General features: G+C 31.9%; 1 protein-coding gene across 3 annotated transcripts in view; it reads right to left on the reverse strand.

Annotated features, from left to right (window-relative positions):
• The window catches only part of LOC149483556 (uncharacterized), a 184,693-nt gene that overhangs the window by 102,788 nt on the left and 65,522 nt on the right, over positions 1 to 16,383 (reverse strand). The window lies entirely within an intron of this gene.

Raw genomic sequence — 16,383 nt, forward strand, 5'->3', positions numbered from 1 at the left:
AATAAAATCAAATAATACACAGAAACATATCAAATGAGGTCAACAGGCAATAATTCGACACCGTGGTACGTGAAAGAAGTATCGGGTGGCTTATAAAACAAAAAGCCAGGGTCACATCGGCGAATGTCAAGCTACTCTCACAACACGTCTACATTTCGAATGGTATCCGCTTACAGTTGTTGCTACAGAAGCGGCTGCTCTATTAGATATGAGTGCTTGTTATTTTCGATCTAGAGCGATCGAAAAATTGACAGATCTATCACAACTTTTGTTGGAACTAGACGAAGGCGTAGACAGAAGTTGCGATTTTAACGTCGATGTAGATATAAGGCAGAAGAATCAAATGGGCATCTGGCAAAATAAAAATTATTATTGATGATGAAATTCAAATCTAATGATTAATTACTTACTTAGGAAATCATGGCTGGCAAGACAATCATGTGCTATGAGCATTGTGCATGTTAGATGTTAAAAATATTTTGTTTGTTCTATTCCTTAACTAACTATTGTTCAAATTCTGGACAAATAAGAATATCCTTGATTTTCCACTGAATTCAGTATGAGACTATTTAAACGGCTTTTGCTTTCGTACAAAAACTGTAAACTGTATATTGTTTTCCAAAAAAAAAAACACATTTATGGAACATATTTTGTCATACCTCGCTTGTACGAAATAATTCAATGAACAATGTAAGCTCTCAAGTAATATAATTAAATGTAATCGATTAGCCAAAATACTACTGATACGATTACAAAACCGTTTGTTCTTAAACTGAGACTAATTGATCTATTATGCCCACCAGACTGACACTTTAATAAACGATCCCAAAAATCAAAAGTCATAGACTAGCATTACACAATGTTACCCATTACGAGAGTGCACATAACTCGAATGAAATCTGATATAGCCATCGTTAATTCGATTAAGTTGTAACGTTAACGGTCTGTAGTCCAGGAGGAATCGGCGCATGAGTACCGAAAACTATTCCACCTCAATTTTTTTACGTGATCCTCTTCAAATTGCCCTACTGATGATATAAATGCATGTTGCCATGGGGCAACCCGGTGCCATATTGTTTAAACCGAAATTGTTTAAACAATTGCAAGGAATTGTTATTTTTCAACCGGACAAATTTTTTTTATATTTTTTATCGAAATACCAATAAAAAAGGTCCAATTACTTTTCACGATAAAGTTAATATTTTCAAAGATATGAATTTTTTAAGGTTTGAAAAATCTCAAATTTGGGTACTTTCGACCCATGAAAAATATATTTAAAAAAAAAATAATATATAAGTAATTTTTTTTTTTCAATTCTCTATACAATAGTTAATAATATTGTTAATAGAGATTTAAGAAAATTTCATTGTTTATATCTGTTTTTTAATTGTTAACTTCGCGCGCTCACAAGTACGCGCCGCTTACCTTTAAGTATCGCCGTCTCTCTCTTACTCATGCGCTGCATCGGCCTCTGTGTCTTGAATCATTATTTATCATTTATCTTAAAAACTATCAACTTTATCAAGATTTCTAAAGAGAGCAATCTTATTAATAATTAAATTGTCTACAATTTGTTTCTTATATATTTTTTTCTGAAATCAATTTTTTTAAAGTTATTTAAGCATAAATTGAAACATGTAATTAAAATTACTTTTTTGTCAGTTTATATTACTTTTTTGTTATTGAAACAGAAAGTAAGGTAAAAGACCCAGTTATTGACACTGGCCTAGTTGTTTGACACTCGCAATTTGATTTTAATTAAAAGAATGAAATGTTCTCAAAAAACCAAAGATCTTAAAATTTTTAATTCAAAAATTATATTTATTAATTTATTAGAATTGATTTGTTTTTTTTTTAACTAAAATAAAATTTAAAGTGTCAATAACTAGGTCTTTTACCTTATTAATTACATTGAATAACTTCTTCAAACGAAAGTTATAGATGGAGAAGTATGAAATAATAAAACAAGATTTAAAAATAAGTATTTATTTATTATCAATATTATTTTTATATATTATATTCTTACAGTCTTCTGAATCACAACCACATAGAAGTATGCAACTTATATACATAATTAAAAAATGTTGTAGCAAATTCACCAAACGTTGCATGTTTAGAAAGCTGCAACTGATGTACTACTGTCATTCCATCAAACAAATGTATTTTTGAATTTAAAGAAGAAAAACAGATATAAACAATGAAATTTTCTTAAATCTCTATTAACAATATTATTAACTATTGTATAGAGAATTGAAAAAAAAATATTACTTATATATTATTTTTTTTTTAAATATATTTTTCATGGGTCGAAAGTACCCAAATTTGAGATTTTTCAAACCTTAAAAAATTCATATCTTTGAAAATATTAACTTTATCGTGAAAAGTAATTGGACCTTTTTTATTGGTATTTCGATAAAAAATATAAAAAAAATTTGTCCGGTTGAAAAATAACAATTCCTTGCAATTGTTTAAACAATTTCGGTTTAAACAATATGGCACCGGGTTGCCCCATGGCAACATGCATTTATATCATCAGTAGGGCAATTTGAAGAGGATCACGTAAAAAAATTGAGGTGGAATAGTTTTCGGTACTCATGCGCCGATTCCTCCTGGACTACTGGGACTGTAACGGTACCACCACTTTATGAATGGCACCGCGCGGTAGGTATTGGTGCATTCTACAATGATTAGTGCCAAGAACAACAGAGTATATAACATCAGAGAGCCGATACAGGTTAATGTTGCCGTATTTCAAAGGAAATGACCACTATCTCGTATAAAATTGTCTCTGGGCTATCCATTTCGTTCGATTGAATTGTCCGAATGTATTACTGCATCGTAGCATTGTATACGGTAGTAATAATAATAAAGTGGATACAATGTCGCCGTCATATTTAGTAAATGGATTTAGTTTTCAATGTGCGTTCGATCGCAGTTAAATTTCAATATAGTAAATATTTATGTTTCAATTTTTAATAGTAAGGCGATGTGTTAGTTAAATTATACGCTACCGCCTAGCGCTTGGTGAAGTCGAAATAATAATACTGCTATGATTTTCAATTTTTAATATCAAGACGTAATAAAAATGTTTAAATGTAACTACATTTTAATTAGATGTTTCTGACAAAGAAGCTGATATAAAATATATACATCATTCAAAGCTCTGCTTTTCCTTGTAAGAAGTTTAATTAAATCAAAGTACATTAAGAGTGTATGTACATTAAGAGAGGAATGATAGACTATCGATTGGAATCGCGAACACGAAACTCTGTCTATAGATATCTTGTTGTTACATAAGACCTAAGGCTGTGTTCAGTCTAGATAGTAAATAAACATTTACAGTTATATATGGGAATATTAAATGATAGAGATATCTATACTCGGTTATAAATTTTAATATTATATACTTGTGCTGTAGGCTGGCGCCTAGCTTGACTTGTCAAGATTTCACTATGAATTTTGTTTTAAAATTTCTAGGCAATTCTTTAGTAAAGCAAAACAATAATATGAGCTACTGTAATTGTGTTTTTAAACGAAAAAAAAAATTAAACCTTGCGAGTTGCGAATATATTCGTTTGATACATTTACGAAATGCCCAGAAACGGATCTAACGAAAATTATTTTTTTTAATTCTTACATTTAGTACTGATCCTTCAAGATTACATTATTGATGTCCTTGTAAATTTTTTGAACTAAACTTCAAAATATCCATCAAACCGAGAAATTCCTTTACCCAAAATATGTTACTTCAAAACCACCCTGACCGTCCTTACCTATATCAAACCATGACACGCTCCAGTGAACGGGCCCTTACCAATAATTCATTAACGATGAAATGCCCATTGGATAGAATATATTAATGATAGGGTCGAAGGTAAGCGGTCAGATCAAAGCGGGGGGGTCCGTTAATCATGATTTATTCGCTGCGAGAGGGACCTTTGAAATATTGCTATTATTTACTTAACGACCCCACCGGTTGATACTGTTCGATATGATAGATGTTAACTGTTGTTTAATTACGTGTAATGTTGTATTATTGAGGATAATAAATAATATTTAAATACGTTTGGTAAGCACCTCCGTCGTCGTTTTTTTTACAGTAAAATCGTTTGCCGTTACTTAGCCTATAGTAATAGTAAAAGATAGAAAGAGTCAAGCAATGTAATAAAAATTATTAAACTCGTTTTTTTTTTCTAAAAAATATATTTCAGCATCATTGCTCTATTAAAGATCGTGATTGTTTTACTGTCGTACCTACCTGTTTTAATTTACTTTTGATATACCTACTTAATAATGCATTGTTTCTTCTTTATTTCGATACTTGTTTATTATATCATTAAATTTATTAGTAGTGGTTCATTTCCGAAAAGCATGTATGTAATAACAATGTAATTAATAACATTTTTACAAGACGTATTACAATAATTTCTCATGCGTCCAAACTACAACGAAAGTAACCATTAATGATGCATTTAACCCAATTAATAATGATATCAAATAACTCTTATTAATCACTCATCATCGAATTTAAATCGACTAGACACGAACGAAAGGCGTGAAATTCGAAATACGTGTCTCTATGCTATTGTAATAGAGATTTTAACAGCGAAAGTTTTCAATGCAATCATTACTCATTAATCAAACGGAAAATAAACACAAAACTATGCAATAATAGCCTTTATTATCCAATGATAAGAATGCTTCTCGTTTAATCGAATTGTAATTCTAATTTAAACCGCCCTCATCACGAAAATGTTTAATTAAGTCGGCGGAACATCTTTATTTCAAAACCAATAGCATGTTAATTTCGTCAATAAGATGCGTACAAGATTGTATCCGAGTTCATTAATTATTAGACATGATTGCTGCTTAGATGCGATGTAAATTGCATATTTTATGTGCGGTTTAATATTGCTTATATCAATAAAGTTCATGAATAATTTGCTGGTAATCAAAGTTGTAAATAATAGCGTAATTTAAATTTATTTAATCAACAAAACCGATTTTGTTTTAATCGTTGATGACATATCTCTAACACAACGCTACGTTTATTTAGATACTTACTCCATTTTTTTGTGCTATTATATCTTCAAATAATTAAATATGTTCTCAAAGAAGAACCCAAAGGCCAAAGTACTAAATTAGTTATTTGAAGCTGTATCCAAAATAAACAGTATCATTCCGTATCACCCCTCATGCTACGATGCGTGTGGTCAACGTCTCTTGACAAATAGAAATTGACTGCGATCACTGGAGCATGTCTTTTAAACATAATTAATAAATGAAGACCTAATATACACATAATAACATATTTGTAATTAATTAAGATGAAACTAATAGTTTACATAATAAATGACATTTAAAATGTAGGTATATTTAGGCGGTAAAAAAGTATAACACTCGTTTCACCAGCTACGTTATAATCACACCTTTATAAAAAATTGTAATATCCAAATTACATCAGATTCAAAACATTGCAATCATTGTTGCATATAAATCAAACAATAACAACACATACGCATTACGTAACACAATCGTTTGCATGCAATCATTGTACAGACAAAAAATAACATTATTTTAGGTCTTTCAAATCTCCAACATCCGTGGCTCCGTCATTGACCCGGCTGGACGGAATACAGTGGGATTTTGGTCGGTAAAGAGATTACTCCACTTAAAAAAAAAGAGCGTGTATGCCGAGCACACGTGTCAGAAGCGATACTTCTTTGGCAAGAATCAAAGATACCAAAATAGTCGCCATACGCGACCTTCAAATTTTACTCTCAACGCGCCTAAAGAAGTTTCAGAAGACTTTCAAATCTTCAGGTTTGTAACCATAGCATCGCTTTGGTCTTAGACAAGCGATGGTGCATCTAGAGCGAGGATGCGCGGAGGTCGGGCCAAGGTTCAGGCGGCTGTACCCTTTGTTCTGTATGTAGGTTAGTGCGGGAGTACTTACAATTAGTCATGAACGATCTCGCAGCTTGCACGAGATCCATTGAACAGTTGAACGGTCGTGACCTATCAGAATTGTTTTGGTTCCCTCTTTGAATGTAATACGTGTGTGCTAGAAGAAATTTATACCCTACTAGCTTTCCGCCCGCGGCTTCGCCCGCGCAGTCAAAAAAAAACCCGCATAGTTCCCGTTCCCGTGGGATTTCTGTGATAAAACCTATCCTATGTCCCGGGGTAAAAAGTAGCCTATGTATGTCCTTACTCAGGTATCAAAATATCTCTATACCAAATTTCATGCAAATTGGTTCAGTAGTTTAGGCGTGATTGAGTAACAGACAGACAGACAGAGTTACTTTCGCATTTATAATATTAAGTATGGATTAGTACGGATGTGTACATGCACTTTTTCGGTGTTAATTTTGTGTACTTGATTCCTACAAAACAATTATCGTGTTATTTTACAGAGGCTCTAAATTTTAATAAAGGTGAGGAAAATATCTAGCCAGAATAGAAAATTATTATCCATAAATATGATCAAATATTGTGAATTAGACGAGCGATACCAACATTAAATCATCAGTCTTGTCATTTAGCTCACAAAATTTGACTCAAATGAACTCCAGCGCAATTAGCAATGAGAAAAAACTACATTAAAATTATCCAAAGTCTTCTTAAACAGTATCTACGCTCGTTCTTATGCAACTTTTTGCATCATTTCTTACGGCCCACGCTTCAAGAGGCACATTGTGTGTACCATATACTAAATATATATAAAAACAAAAACAGTCCGTCCGTCCTACAGGTGACCTCCGACAGGTCGCGGTCGCTGCGACCGGCCACTGTATTTGCATGTGGACAAAGCCTCCTTGAATAAATACGTTTGACGCACGACACTCACAGCGTGGCTGTAAGATGCCGTTGCAGTTTTGCAGTTACGAAATTTTACGTTAAAATATACCAAAATTGTTTTTTTTTTAAATTTAATAATTTCCGCATTAATTTGAAAGGTTAGGAAAATATGTAATTTAATATGTAATAACGGTCTTATATCTAAATCAAATTTAATCCAGTTATATAGCTGTTAAATGTTAATATTGCAAAAAAAATTCACATGGTTTTCAGAGTTTAAAAAAAACATAATATTATAGTTTAACTACTGATGTAAAAAAATAACTATCTACATTATGTTCTTATCGAAAAAAAGGTACATAATGTGAATAATAACTTACTGCAAAAAAATAGTACTATACGTCTAAAAAGATAAAAACATAAATATTAGTAAATTATACAGCCTAGTTAAGTCCTTACAATAAAGGATACACGTGTCCAATAAATATTGTAGCGCCATTTTAGCGCTCCCATTGTATTATCGGCATCTTTTATCATGCAAAATTGTTTCAAGTTTGGTTCAGTCCTGATTTCTCGGTTTGAAACAATGCTATAGTTCAGACTTTAACGCGAAGATAGAAACTTAATTTACTATTATATTATAAAAAGATTTCTACTACTTATCCTTTATTAATATAAACACTATAATAATTATAAAAGGAGTTTTTTTTTAATATATTAATTCTCGTAAAAATCCATTATTGGGGTACTTTTATGAATTACTTATAAACGAAACAAAACTTCCGGCTTACACTTTCCCCTCTTTTTCATTGCCACTGTATGCCACCCCACCACAGTGACCTGCATACAGGGTTTAGCACATAAAAAATATCCTACTACCCCCTTACATACATTTTTAACAAAGCAGAAATAACTCCACAGGACACAACATAGTTATACATATGTATAATCAATATTGTTATCGAGAAACGAAACGGCCTTGTCCGCGCTGTATAATTTCGCACCTACTTTTGAGTTGAGTTCGCAAATAATCCTACGTAACTGTTTGAACTGGCGATGCACTTGAATTTTATATGCTAATTAAATTATCCATATGCAGCTGTATTGTGTGATGTGTCACATACCTACATGTGTATATAGTTATAAAAATAATTTTAAAATAAATTATTCTCACCATAATTTTAAATGCAAGAAGCGAAGTTATTGATTTTAACACTAAAACCAAAGAACCTAAATATGTACCTATTATGCCACTACACACTACACAATTTTAAAATATCTCGCCAAAAGCCTCATGTCTGTTTATTATATCCATTGCAACTTGATGATAATTATAATATAAGATGATTTATAAATACTGTAACTTTTCGTACGTATACGCTCCTTTGCTGTAAACAAAAACTACTTACTAAGTCATAAAATATAAAAGAATCAAAATGAAAATATCTTACAAACCCAAGACTGACTACGTAGTGAAGGAAATAAACAATATTTTTGAAGTAATAAAATAGTATCTTATTCCGCATACAAGTATGTTCGTAGTAATGAACACGAACACGATTCACTAACAGACAAATTAACACTTTTAGCACCACCAACTTAGACGTAACATTTGCACCTGACCTTTTTGTAACAGAGGTCATATTGTACTTGATATTTGTTGTTATTTCCACTAATTCTTATATGAAATACACGATAAGTCTAAAATATATTAGAGAAGTGTTCATTTACACAGTAAAATATCTATACAATTGATCAACAACAATTATTCATATAAATAATATCCTAATCGCTCACAGAAAAGAATACAAATCCAAGCAAATATAATTTAATTGCAATAATTTAAAAGGAATTGCGAATACAATAAAGTTAAATTATCCTTTTGACCCGGTCACGACCCTGAGATTAATTATTCATCTATCATTACAACAAAATGGCGGGTGGCATAACAATTGACATTTGATTGGTAACGTGTATGGCAAGGAGCCAATAAACGCAAAAGGAGCACAGATTATAAATATTTTTCACACGCGATTCTAGAACATGATAGAACAAAGAGGTCTTGTTGTGTGTTTAGATATCTATTCAATATAACGGCCGTGAACCGCAAATACACATCAATTGTATAATTTTATTGAGGCGTAAATAGATGTAGGTACGTTACGTGTGACGCATGCGACCCGCGCGCGGCGTGACCCGGAGCGGAAGGTCGCAACTAGCCTGGAAAACTATGTGAAAATTATTCAAATACAATTGCGAACTTTATACTCGAAATATTTCGTTGTCATTTTAAAATATATTATGTTTTTTAATGGATACGTTTGTTACAATTATAATATATTTATGAAGAAAATGACCATGTAAATTGACTCGTTTAGTTGACCGAAGCATGATGATTCAAAGTTGACCTTATGAATCATGCTATCATAAAACCAACATCGATATTATCTTAATCCTTAATACTTTTCCTCGAACATAATTCGCACACAAAACTGTAGACTGCAGAACCAAGTCTAGGCCTTACTTAAAGACCTGCAGTCCCATCACTACGAGCACACGGCAATACGTAAATAAAGATAAGGTATCTTCAAAAACAAGCACTCGTTCCGTACTAGATTTATTGCACACATCACGCATTACTCCCAGCTATCTTGCCGATTATCGGTCAACGTGAGGTCGGCTATTGTTCGAGGTGAACAAAAATACACTATCTACTTTTCACTCAGCGATCTCTCAGGACCTATCTGATTATATGTATACTAGGTTTTTGTGATCATTAGCGATACATTGAGACGTGCGGAATGTGCGTCTACCTTAACGTTGTACCATCAGGGTTTATACTGGTAAAGGTATACTGAAAGTGGTTTTTAAATAACTCAACTTAATGTCAATGAATCAACATTCATGAAGGTAGATAACAATCCGCACTACAGCTGGAGGAATCATGTGTGGTAAACATTGTATTGTATCTAATACGTGGATAAAGTAAAAGTAAAGTACATTTTAAGCAAGGTAATATTCCTTTAATTAAACAAAATCTGTTCTCGAATGCTGCACAACCTTCTTGTAAACTTCAAATATAAAGCTATTATTATTATTTATAATCACAAGAGAACAACAATGACTATGTCAATACAGTTTACGAGTTACTTACGGATACATAAATGGACATGTTTATTCGGTCGCCCACTATCTTATTCTACGCCGAGAATATTCGCCTAGACTTATTTTATTATATTTTACATAATAATAGTAGACCGGGAGATACTGACACAAAATTTCGAGTCATTTGTAACAGGATGGCGGTTCTACAGGGTTCTTAGTACGCAATGACAAAAAGAAAAATGATGGTGTGAACGCTGGTACCGGTGGTTTAGTCGCGTGGGCGTTAGTCGAACTCGTCGGAAAATAGTGAAAGTCAAACGATTTGTAACAGTATGGCACTAGTTTTTCCTGTAAGTTTGAGGATCAACGAATATAAATACAAAATTTCAAAGATCTAGGTGTTGGAAATCTTCACTTATATAAATTAATACTAAATTAATTTTTCAAGTATGACAGCACTTTTTCCCCCTACTAGAAGTATGGCAAATATAATAATGGTCACATTTTATCAAATACTCTCCAAAAATCCAAATGCAATACTGGTACAAAAAGTTTGGCGAAATAAAATTTTTTTGCAGATTTTCGGCGGTATGGCGACCATTTGGAATCGTCCGAAAAGTATGGCATGGCGATTTTCGTAAATGGCTGCACGACGATGGTTACCTGTGCAAAAGTTAGCCTGATACAAATGGTTGAATAATTGTTTTATTTAAATCAACACATTCGCGTCGGTATGGCGGGCTGTATGTCACACCGGAAAAGTATGGCATGACACTACCGCCTACTTCTTTTTTATGGGCTATCGGTAAATTCTAAAATTTTTGTGTTACAAATCGTTTGACTTTCGCTATTTTTCCGACGAGTTCGACTAACGCCCACGCGAATAAGCCGCCGGTACCAGCGTTCACACAATCGTTTTTCTTTTTGTCATTGCGTACTAAGAACCCTGTAGAACCGCCATCCTGTTACAAATGACTCGAAATTTTGTGTCAGTATCTCCCGGTCTATAGCGAGTAGAGTATTTTATAACCAACGTTTATACATATATAGGTGTAAAATACTAAATGTCTCGTTCTTAGTCCACTTCTTCCTTATTGAAAGGATGTTTTTCACATGAGTATATTGTAACATTCGCACACTAAGCACTATATCATTCAGTAAAAAGACATTTGGTACATAAATTAAATATAAATTTGTAGATGAATTATACCTAAATGTAAAAAAAAACATTCAAATTTGTTTTCGCTATTATCATAAATACAAAAAAGACAATATACATAATATAATGCCTCAATCTATAATCGTGTCTCATTTCAAACCATAAAAGCACTTATAATACCATATATTATTGTTACTTACATAATTTGTCGCGTATAAAAGTTCTATCAGACACTTATACCATTTACGAGAGAATTAATCCATAACGTTGAAATTTACGGTGTCAAATGTTCAAAATGTTTTCGTCCGCAGAGAGATAACCTAATACACATAATAAAATCAAATGGCCTGTTCACATCGACCGATGAAAACAAAATAGAGCTATTTAAATAATATACTGGAGTGAGTTTATCTTAATAGGCAAGTTATGTTTGTTGTCCACGACTAATGCATACTGTTAAGTAGGTGTTAGTTGTAACTTATACGATTAGATTGTTTGAAAAATATAACATAATAATGCAAAAGGTGAAAGTTTGTGTTTGTATGCCTGTGTCAATCACAGGAAATACTGAATAAATTTTAATACAAGGAGCATGAAAAATATTAAGAATATTTATATAGGTATGTGTTTAATTCTAGGCCAGTAATAAAATAAGTTAAATTTTATCCGGATTATGTTGATGTACCTATTTTTTTAGTAATTCTAATTAAGTAATTTACTCACATAAATGTCTATCAATTACAAAATATGAAAATATATAAATATCGTCATTATTTTTATCACAAATTAACTATATAACTGCTTAATTAGAGTCTATAATTACTAATATTTCCTTGTTCACTATTAGTATCCATTTTAGAGACCATTGGAGCGAGTGCGTGACAGATTAACCTTTAAACTCACTATTTTACATAATTACAATAAATATTAAAACAGAGCTCTGACATTTTTAACAATCGCTTCACTAAATGTAAAATATTTAGGTTAATAGATTTTATTTACATTGCTACAACGATGCGAATTTATTACAATAAAAATCACTGCAATTTAAATATTAAACTGAACTTCCTCGTTGCGCAATCACCTTCAAAAAATAATAAAATGTTTTTTCTTCAAAATAATTGAAAAACGATTACAAATTTAAACCGAAATGCTCAAAACACGTAACCGACGATAACGTACTCAGCACATTGTTGCAACTGTGTAAACAAAAGTGAACCTTATTCCGATGTTTTCTAAATTAAATTTCCTTCCTTCTTGATTTCGTTTACGTCTTTTTATAACAACTAAAGGTGAGAAAAGAGGTCGAATGATAAGAGGCATAGTTTAAACGGAGGTCGCGTGGAAAACGAAAATATTATTAGAACGTTAATTATTTCAACCGCTTTTTCGTATCGTTAACCTGCTTTAGTTTCCTCTCAGTACAACTGATAATAATTGGCACTAATTGCCAATATTTGAGCAATATCTGTTTAGGTTGTATAATTTTAACACTTACAAGGTCACACGTCTAACTATGTGAAATTGGCAAATACCAGAGAAATTCCCGGGTTTATCAATTAGGTACACAATTTATTAAACTATTCATGTATCCAATGACCTATGTCGAAATTTATATGACGCAAGGTAAATATTTATCCTAAACTAACTTACAATAAGATCACGGAAGTAACTATTATGACTACGGGAGTCATGTTAACTAGCAGGTTGGTTTAAAAAATAAACAGGTACATAGTGGAAACTATAGCTAAAATTAATATCTATGAAAAACATTTTATACAATATGTTAATAAAAAAAAATGAATGACTTTTTCGAATGACCTTAAAAATGCAATGAATGAGGTGAAAATTATATTTTAATTTGAAAGTTAAAAAAAGATTAAAGAAACACTCAGATAAGAGAATTTGTAAAAGGAAATAACGATTGAATCAAAAAACCTACAGTGACACAGAGGTCGCCCAGACATTGGCCTCAAATTGAATATCAATTTACAATTTACACAAATGATATTTGACAAAAACTCCGGCATTGCTATCTAAACCATGAAGACTAAATTCTTATTACCATCTCATTTTCATTGTGACGAATATTTTTACACATTTTTATTGAGCTTCAATAAATCTTCTTCCGGTTCTATTAGAGCAAATTCTTCGATAAAAAAATTTTCTTAATTTAAGCAAAAACAGAGTAAATATGTAAAATTCTGAAATTTTATCATATTTGATAATATAATTTAGTCTAACTTCTATCGAATTTTCAATTCGCTATTTATCATCCTTACACGGTACCAACGTTTAGAAAATAAAGTAACTGACTAAAACCGCCGCAATCATCTAGCACACAGATTAAATAGGTATATAAAAATCCCTGTCTTAGTGTCTATTTAAATTTTGACCAGGCAATCAATTCAAAAGCATTCGTAAATCCCAAAATTGACTATTTTCGACAAATTTACCTACAAGATTGTATGGAAAAATAATAGTCGCTTGTTAGAAAACTCTTTTATACAAGAGAAAATAGTTTACACAATTTGCAAAAATGACGTTGATAAACAACTTCACTATAAATAACTGGATTGTACTCCAACAATAAGTTCGTCTAATAAGTCTCTGTTAAATAACGAGTAAACATTTAAAACGCTCTAACTTTCTAGTCTCATAATGGACATCATACAGACGTTACATTAGAGACCATTAGATATAATACACATTACGCCAAATAATGAGTTCTATAAAAAATAAACAGTCAGGAATAAAGTCTCATTTCCCCACAATACAATCTGGCGACAATCGCTACAGATCTCAACTATTTTAGTACAAGCTTTACGACAATCACTTTCACAAGAGACCGATTGTAGCAGATAAACATTGTCCACAAGTGAAATAAGTGCTGCGTTAGAGGCGGCTCACACTATACACGTTTCTTATTATTTTCACGTACTATTTAAATATTACAATATAATATTATTTAGTTTTAACTATAGCGTGTTAGGACCCTGATGGAGGGACGATACTATTAATATCTACCATTACCATTACGATCTCTTCTTCGAAAAGAATGCAGTATGCACACATAGTTTAATCATTTGGTAATTAATGTGTACCTTATAATAATATAGGGTAATCAGAGCACATTTCTAAGACTAAGATGATCATTGTATTTCTCATGAAAACACCAACAAATTTTTTCTCTTTTGCTAAATTATCATATTCCACTGTTAAGTACAATTCTGTAAACCAAATTCAGAAGCGTAAGAAGTTAAGTTTGATATTATTTAATAAATCAAACAAAACTTCTCGCGACCGCGACTTTTCGCTTAATAATTTTTTACATCCGATCCCGCGAGGTTATGTCAAAATGGCACTTTTTGCAATTACAGATAATAAATATTTATGTACGTTATCCAAATTCTAATGTGATATAAAATGAAATAATTTGGAAAATCCAAAAGTGCACGCCTCATAATTTTTTTTATAAATATTTATTAATTATTATTTTTGTTTATTTAATAACAATTAAACCACATCGAATCAGACCCTGAAAAATGAAAGGGTTCTATTCCTGAGCATACTCAAGCGTAAGAGAAAAAAAAAGACTCGATTAGTAAAGTATTTCGGTCGCTATCGTGTTAACAAGAAAAAGGATCCGCACATACAGACACACGGACGTCCAAGACAGAACTTTGTTAACTAGTTTTAAACTGTTTTTTAACTAGTTTAAATAACAAAAATGACATCAAAAATATCATGAACGTTAAAAATAGTGTTTTTTCTTAATATGTGTGTGTATGTATTATCTTACAAGTGCAATGTATGATACATAAAGACATTTTAAGTTTGAAAAATCAGATGTTTTGCGCGAAGTGACAGTAGTACCCACCTCAACGCTTCGCTTATGAGGCGTGCAATATTGAATAGTGTGAATGCGAACGGATATCAATTATATATGTACTATACAGGGTGTCCCACTATTGGTATACTAAGCGCGAAGGGACTTGTAGTTTTGCATACACTGATCACGTAAAAAATACTCAAACAACAAAATTACATCAAAATTTTTTTGATAAATTTTTCCTGAAAATTCATGATTTCTTTTCTACCTTCGCGCAGCCGGCATATATCTAATGTGAGCATTTTGTCTATGAAAACATAAGCTCACGCGCTGGTGGCAAAGTTGGGCGGGTTGCTTGTTATGGGTGTACACATAGACTTTTAAGAATTCATCTATTTCAGAAAAAAAACGCCTGGAATTTTATAAGTATTTTTTACGTACTCAGCGTATGCAATACTATAACCTCCTTTGAGCTTAGTATACCAACAGTAGGACACCCTGTATAAAAAAAATACTGATACAAACGTTTTTTGAGCTATAACCTGTGTCCAAGCAACATTTCAAACCATTCCGTAACGTTACGGACTAACCGACATTCTTATTAAATTATATCCAGTAACATAAACGAGAAGGTTAATTACCAAAAAACCTACCACAAATCTCAAACAAACTAGAAGGGTGAATAGGTAGCACAATTTTTCATATATTTCATGTGGCTTAGTCTCTTACGAATGATCCTTCAAAATAGCATCCAAATCTGGCAGTTTCAGGAACACCAAACAGCTACACTTTCTCACAATACGAGTATAGCAGGTTGACGCTTACATTGTGAAAACTCATGTGACACAACCATACAGAGAACGTTCCGTGTCAGATTAAGGTTACTTTGGATTTAGTGCGGCGGAGGTCACAAAAACGTTTGACACTCGCAATGTAGGTACTCTTATATGTAACATAATAACTGTGTCGAAATTAAATACGGACTGAATTTAAAAAACCGTCTCAAAATTATGTTGTTCACAATTTCATTTGATATGTAAAGCGACGCGCATCAGTGGTTTCAAAATAGGAATCACCTTATTAAAATAATAAACAATACTTTTCAGAAAAGTCGCACTAAGAATACGGATTATTTATTATAAAAGGACATTGTTTCTTTGATATTTGAGGGATGGAGATGAAGACTTAATTTAAAAATTCTTTATTATCTAGAAATGAAAAGAAGACGTTTTTGAGAGGCAAATCTGAAATTGCATTATAAAAAAAGCACCTAACGAAACTAGGAAACCTAAACGATAAATTTAATAAAACAAATATTATCAAGTTAAGCCTGATTACAATTTCGCCATGAAACATTAGAAAACCACAAAAAGTGCGACACAGACGACCCGAACACACCATTAGTGAATAAACAAAAACTAAAGCTATCAACTCACGTACAGTATTAGTGTCATACTTTGGTACAAATTATAAATTATAAGCAGTT

The sequence above is a fragment of the Colias philodice genome, chromosome 13 (assembly GCF_061535455.1).
Source record: "Colias philodice isolate Cphi_HAF_F1 chromosome 13, ilColPhil1 Martin Lab GWU primary, whole genome shotgun sequence".
In the NCBI taxonomy this organism is placed as follows: domain Eukaryota; kingdom Metazoa; phylum Arthropoda; class Insecta; order Lepidoptera; family Pieridae; genus Colias; species Colias philodice.